Here is a 7404-nt window from a genome sequence, read left to right on the forward strand (position 1 = left end):
AAATGCTTGATCATATTTGAAATAACCACTTAACATTTCATTAGTAATAAAAACACGCTTTAATTTAGTGCTGATCAGTGCATCCGTTGTAAGACATCCATTGTTTCTCCTTCTAGCTTACTTTTACACATAATTTCCAAAACGTCACAATGTGCAATCTTTGTTCTCTACGATAACAACAATATTATTAATAAAGTGTTAGCAGGTGTCGCGCCGTTGCAGTACTTTCTCCGGAGAGACAGATCTCGGTGCAGACTGTCTGCACCACTACCTCCAAACAAAGGTGGAAGAACGCGCCGTGCCATGGGGAGTGGGTGTATGGCGCGTGGCTGCCTACGTTGACGTGCTGGATCGGCTGAGATGGGAGGGGAACCCATGGTAATTCCTGAGCTCGAGGAGGAGTAGCTATGGAAACGGCGCGAGCGGCGATTTGCACCCGTTAGCAGCGCTGAGTACCCGAGTTTGCAGAGAGGGAGCACTGACTGCCACAAGACCAGCCCCGCATATGTCAACATCAGTGGCGTTTTCAAAACAAAAATCCGTGAAATTATATATAATTTGAAAGTGACACAAGAAGAAACCAGTTTGAATAGAGAATATCCCTTCATTATCGATTCTCCCCGCAGCCGAAATTTACATTTTAATTTATAAAAAAGAAATCTTCACTCAACCAATCCCGGATCTTTTTTGAAAGGATTTCTGTGCCTTAGGCCAACGCTGGTGCGAGATTTACGACAGAAACAGTAAGTAAATTGCAGGCGGTCAGTGTGATGTAAGAGTTTTGGATTTTATATATAATAAAGACTCCATTCTACTGTTCAGAGGTCGAAGCCCAGTTGTGTGTGTGTGTGTGTGTGTGTGTGTGTGGGTGGGTGCCCAGCCATCAGGAGATTGTCACAGTGCCTTTTTCTGATTCTCCAGCCAGACTGCTTTGTCATTCAAGAGGGTGGGCGGCACAAGCACTCGGGAGAATTGAGGCCCGATGTTTGCTTGCAGCCGAACCTTCCCTGACAGCTGAGAGCTGTACACAAGGGAAGAGATCAAGAGGGAATGTACATAGGCCAATTAAGTGTCACCGAAATACATGAAAAACAAATCACAAATTGTGCATTTCCTGAGTTTTAAATTGTTAAAATGTTATAAGTATTTTTTTTTAAACGAGCCCGGGACACCAAGAATCCCAGTGATCAGCGTGTTTGCTCCGTGAGAGAATCGTCAATGAAAACTCTCTTAGAAGTAGGTGTGAAGAAACCCCAAACGATTTCTCTCAGAATGAGATTGCTTTATTTTGATTAGGACATCTGTTTAATACCATTTTAATGCAAAGTTTGAAATTAAATATGTATACATTGTGATTGAGAAACTTTAAATGAATTTCTGATGTCCTGGATGCGAGTCGTGCGTGACTTCAAAATATTTTGACTCAATTTTTTAAAATATAAATGAGTCTGTTTAGTCTCTGTTTAAAGCGCTAATTATTTACCTTATAATGCCAATATTTAACACACCTAAAATAAGGGTGGTAGGAGGTATCAAGAAAGATCCTCGTGTTTGACATTGATCTAATTTAATCCTTTTTGTCTAACTATTTAGCTACGAACACGAATTTAATTTTTTGTCCAAATGCGTTAGCTTCTCGTCATCGTACTTCATAACTTTACAGATATTCTACAATGAGTAAGCATTAAAATACCATTGAAACTTGAGGTAGTAATTTGAAGATTTTACCATGGTTTTACTTGCCTCCTGGGTGTGAAACAAGCTTTTTGTATTTTTTTTGCTCAAGCTCCAATTTCAGTTCAGATTTGCCCAAGTGTATGTGTTTTTTTGTGATTGATTTTCAGTTGTATTTGAAGTGTTTCAAATCTGCTTGTGTGTAGAACTGATGAGAGAGGGCATCTTTCTTGCATAAACTCAAAGCAATAGCACAGTGATACAAAATATTTTAATGGAATTCCTTTGGCTCCATAAATTAACATCAAAGTATGTTTTAAAGTCTACAATGTTGGCTGTGGTTAATCGTGAATTGTTACATAAACACATTAGTAATACTCTTGTTTTCAAATTAGCTATGCCCTTTACAGTCCTTTTGAATAATTTACTTCTCTGTGAGGTTTGCCCTTTTCTGGTCTAATTTGTGTTGAAACTAGAAACAATAGTAAGTTAGTTATATTGCACTTGTCATTGGTAGAAAAACATCCCAAAGTTACTTAAGAAACAAAAAAAATTAGAACATAAAGCCAAGGAAGGAGAAACTAGAGGTTTCTAATCAAAAAGTTGGGTTTTCAGGTGGAGCTGAAGTGATAGAAGGGATAGCAAAAAGATGACAGCCATGTTGTTCCATTTTACAAGCACAATAATACAGAAAACCCAGGGAATTAGATACCAGTGAGTTTCAAATCAGTGGTGGGGAAACTTGGAGAAAATTCTAAAGGAGTGTGTTAATCTCCAATTGGAGAGGCAAGGTTTGATTCGGGACAGTCATTATGGGAGATGGAATTTTACCCTGATTTAAATGTAGGGTTATTCACTTTGGAAGAAGTAACAAGCAGGGAGTACTCATTGAATGGCAGAACACTAGGAACTCCGAGGAACAGCAGGATCTTGGGGGTTTTGTCCACACATCCCTAAAGGTGATAGAACAGGTCATTGTCCTGTATACCTTAACTACAATTGTCTTTATCAGTCAAGGCATAAGGACAATATCTTGGTACTGTGTCGGTCATTGGTTAGGCCATAGCTGGGATATTGTGCGCAGTGCCTGCACAAAATGAAGGATGTGATTGCAATGGAGAGGGTGTAGAGAAGATTCACCAGGATGTTGCCTGGGATGAAGCCGTTTAGATAAGCTAAGGTTGTTTTCTGGGCAACAAGGCTGAGAGGCGATTTGTTAGAAGTATATAAAGTTGATAGAAAACAATTGTTCCCTTAGTTCACGGTGAAAGGGAGGATTTTAGAGGGCATTTGAGGATACTTTTCATCCAGAGGGAAATTTGGAGAGTTGGGAAACTTCACGATCTTTACAAAGTACTTTGATTATTTGAGACTATGGGTCAAGTGCTGGAAAGTGAAACCACTGGACTACTTGTAGTTTTTTGTTGGTACAGACTCTGGGTTAGGTGCCAGTGACCATAATTTTATTTAGTTTTAAAATAGTAATGGAAAAGGATAGAACGGATCGAACAGTTGAAGTTCTAAATTGGAGGAGGGCTAATTTTGACGATATTAGGCAAGAACTTTCAGAAGCTGACTGGGGGGGGCAGATGTTCACAGGTTAAAGGGATGGCTAGAAAATGGGAAGCCTTCAGAAATGAGATAAGAGTCCAGAGACTTTGTATTCCTGTTAGGGTGAAAGAAAAGGCTGGTAGGTGCAAGGAATGCTGGATGCCTAGAGAAATTGAGGTTTTGGTAAAGAAAAAGAAGGAAGCATATGTCAGGTACAGACAGGATAGATCGAGTGAATCCTTAGAAGAGTATAAAGGTAGTAGGAGTATACTTAAGAGGGAAATCAGGAGGGCAAAAAGGGGACATGAGATAGCTTTGGCAAATAGAATTAAGGAGAATCCAAAGGGAATTTTATAAATACATTAAGGACAAAAGGGTAACTATGGAGAGAATAGGGCCCCTCAAAGATCAGCAAGGCAGCCTATGTGTGGAGATGGGGTAGATACTAAATGACTATTTTGCATCAGTGTTCACTGTGGAGAAGGACATGGAAGATATAGAATATGGAGAAATAGATGGTGTTCATATTACAGAGGAGGTGGTGCTGGATAAATTTATGGATAAAAGTGGATAAATTCACAGGACCTGATCAGGTCTACCCTAGAACTCTGTGGGATGCTAGGGAAGTGATTGTGCCTCTTGCTGAGATATTTGTATCATCGATAGACACAAGTGAGGTGCCGGATGATTGGAGATTGGCTAGTGTGGTACCACAATTTAAGAAAGTTGGTAAGGAAAAGCCAGAGAACTATAGGCTGGTGAGTCTGACATTGGTGCTGGGCAAGTTGTTGGAGGGAATCCTGAGGGACAGGATTTACATGGAAAGGCAAGATCTAATTAGGGATAGTCAGCATGGTTCATGTCTCATGAACTTGCTTGTTACTACTTCAAGAAACTCAGAGGATGGATGAGGGCAGAGCAGTGGACATGATCTATATGGACTTCAGAATGGCGTTTGATAAGGTTCTCTATGGGAGCCTGTTTAGCAAGGTTTGATCTCATGGAATAAAGGGAGAACTAGCCATTTGGATACAGAACTGGCTCAAAGGTAGAAGACAGGGGGTGGTGGTGGAGGGTTTTTCAGACTGGAGGCCTGTGACCAATGGAGTGCCAAAAGGATTGGTGCTGGGTCCACTACTTTTCATCATTTATATAAATGATTTGGATGTGTGCATAAGAGGTATAGTTAGTAAGTTTGCAGATGATACTAAAATCATAAGTGTATTGGACAGCGAAGAAGTTTACCTCAGATTATAACGGGATCTTGACCAGATGGGCCAATGGGCTGACAAGTGGTAGATGGAGTTTACTTCAGGTAAATGTGAGGTGCTGCATTTTGGAAAAGCAAATCTTAGCAGGACGTATACACTTGATGTTGAAACTTTATTGCTGGAATAGCACAGCAGGTCAGGCAGCATCCAGGGAACAGGAGATTCGACGTTTCGGGCACAGGCCCTTCTTCAGGACCCGAAACGTCGAATCTCCTGTTCCCTGGATGCTGCCTGACCTGCTGTGCTGTTCCAGCAATAAAGTTTCAACTTTGATCTCCAGCATCTGCAGACCTCACTTTCTCCTATACACTTGATGGTAAGGTCCTAGAGAGTGTTGTTGAACAAAGAGACCTTGGAGTGCAGGTTCATAGTTCCTTAAAAGTAGAGTCGCAGATAGATAGAATAGTGAAGAAGGCATTTGGTATGTTTTCCTTTTGTTGGTCAGAGCATTGAGTTCAGGAGTTGGGAGGTCATGTTATGGCTGTACAAGACATTGATTAGGCCACTTAGAGTATTGCTTGCAATTCTGCACTCCTTCCTATCAGGAAGGATGTTGTGAAACTTGTAAAACTTTTCTGAACCCTTTCAAGGATGTTACCAGGTTTGGAGGATTTGAGCTATAGGGAGAGGCTGAATAGGCTGGGGCTGTTTTCCCTGAAGCTTTGGAGGGTGAGAGGTGACCTTATAGAGGTTTATAAAATCATGAGGGACATGGATAGGATAAATAGACAAAGTTTCTTTTCTGGGGTGGGGGAATCCAGAACTAAAGGACATATGTTTAGGGTGAAAGGGGAAAGATATAGAAGGGGTCTAAGGGGCAGCCTTTTCACGCAGAAGGTGGTGTGTGTATGGAATGAGCTGCTAGAGGAAGTGGTGGAGGCTAATACAATTGCAACATTCAGAAGACATCTGGTTGGGTATATGAATAGGCGGGGTTCAGAGGGATATGGGCCAATTGCTGACAAATGGGACTCGATTAGATTAGCATATCTGGTTGGTATGGACAAGTTGGACTGAAGGGTCTATTTCCGTGCTGTACATCTGAGTCTGACTCTTCCATTTTGTATGATTATAAAGAAGACCTAGGTGACTAAACATGTTGTCATTATTAGTGGGAGAAGTTGAGATCTATGTTTTGGAATCATAGAGTCCTTCAGCACAGGGACAGACCCTTCGGCCCAAACTGGTCCATGTCGACCAAAGTGTCCATCCATGCTAACCCCATGTCCCTCCCTTCACCACGTTTCTGTAATGGATACAATGTCATAGTCCCACATACCTGTCCATGCCCTGAATTTATCAGCCTTACCATTTAATCCAGCAGGCATTTCTTGCTCACTGTCATGTTCCAGCCTGACCTGTCTCTTCAACTTAGTATTTCAGATTACTGTATCTTCTTCCAGTGTCTCACTGGCCTCCCTGCTGTTGAGGATCTTCCCGCCAATCTAATGTAAACCTTCTCTTGCAGCACTAGTAAACCTGGCCGCCAAGATATTGGTCCCCCTCCAGTTCAAGTGCAAGCCGTCCCTCTTGAACAGGTCACCTCTGCCCCAGAAAATATCTCAATGATATAAAAATGAGTCCTTGTCCCTTCACTAATTCTTTAGCCATGCATTCATATGCCATATCCTCCTGTTCATACCCTCACTGCATGTGGCACCAGAAGTAGTCCGGAGATTACTGCTGTCTAGGTCCTGATTTTTAACCTTTTTTCCTAGCTCTTTGCAGGACCACATCCCTGTTTTTACCAATATCATTTGTGCGAAAGTGCACAATGACTTCTGGTTGCTCTCACTCCCTCTTGAGAAATCCTGCATCCTGGACCCTGGCAACTGGGAGGCAATACAGCATCCTGGATTCTTGTTTGTGGCCACAGAATCTCCTGTCTGTTCCCCTAGCTATCAAATCTCCTATCACTAAGGTCCTCTTCAGCTTAATCCTTTCCTGCTGTGCCCCAGAGCCAGTCATCCGCACTTTGCCTACTACCTTCGCCTTTCCTGGTGGTTACCTAGCTACTCTCTGCCTGCACCTTAAGTGTGACCACCTCACTGAAAATCTTACCCAGGATGCACTCAGCATCCTGAGTCCATTCAGCTGCAGCTCCCTAACAGTCTCCCAGGAGTTGTAGCTGGGTCCACTTCCCACAGGTGTAGTCACCAGGGACGATGGAAGTCTCCTGAACTTCCACATCCTGCAGGAGGAACATGTGATCACCCTAACTGCAATCTCAACTTCTGTGTGACTAAAGAGGAAAGTGAAAAGGACTACCCGAGCTTCCCTGTACCTTTTGCTGAGCCCCTGCTCTCCAAAGCCCCTCAAGCTAAAGCCTGACTATTCATTCTGCTACCAACAAATTTTCCAATAGCATAACTCTCTACCCCACCTTTTTATTTCAAAAATATACTTTATTCATAAAAATGTTTTGATATCTGTGCAATTGGTGATGCCATTCATATGTATACATTGTATATCTTTACATACAGAGATTGGACTTAATTGTTTGTTTATACCCATCTGTATGTTGACCATCCAGATATTTTAGCTGAGGCATCAGGGGAGCCCAATTACTGGGTGGGTCCCCTGTTCTTTTTTGGCAGGCAGACCTTACACGGTGGTCTTTCTCCACCGTGCCTTGGCAGCAGCTGCCCCTAGCTTCAGTGTGTCCCTCAACATACAGTTCTGGACCTTAGAATGTGCCAGTCTGCAACACTCAGTCGGGGTCAACTCCTTCAGCTGGAAGATCAATAGGTTTTGGGCAGACCAAAGAGCATCTTTCACCGATCCTCCAGGCACAGATGATGTTCGTCTCAGTGTGCATCCCGGGGAACAGATTGTAGAGCACAGAGTCCCGTGTCATGGAGCTGCTCAACAAACACCAACCACTGCATTCCTCTCCAGACTTCCTTTG

The 7404-nt window shown here is 42.5% G+C and overlaps 1 protein-coding gene across 1 annotated transcript in view; it reads left to right on the forward strand.

Annotated features, from left to right (window-relative positions):
- Positions 1-223: 223 nt before the first annotated feature.
- Positions 224-7404, forward strand: part of mapre2 (microtubule-associated protein, RP/EB family, member 2) — a 154098-nt gene continuing 146917 nt past the window's right edge. The window contains exon 1 of the mRNA XM_043688284.1: positions 224-743. The gene's annotated coding sequence lies outside the window, so the exon portion shown is untranslated. The remainder of the gene's footprint in view (positions 744-7404) is intronic.

This window comes from Chiloscyllium plagiosum, chromosome 4 (assembly GCF_004010195.1).
Source record: "Chiloscyllium plagiosum isolate BGI_BamShark_2017 chromosome 4, ASM401019v2, whole genome shotgun sequence".
Classification (NCBI taxonomy): domain Eukaryota; kingdom Metazoa; phylum Chordata; class Chondrichthyes; order Orectolobiformes; family Hemiscylliidae; genus Chiloscyllium; species Chiloscyllium plagiosum.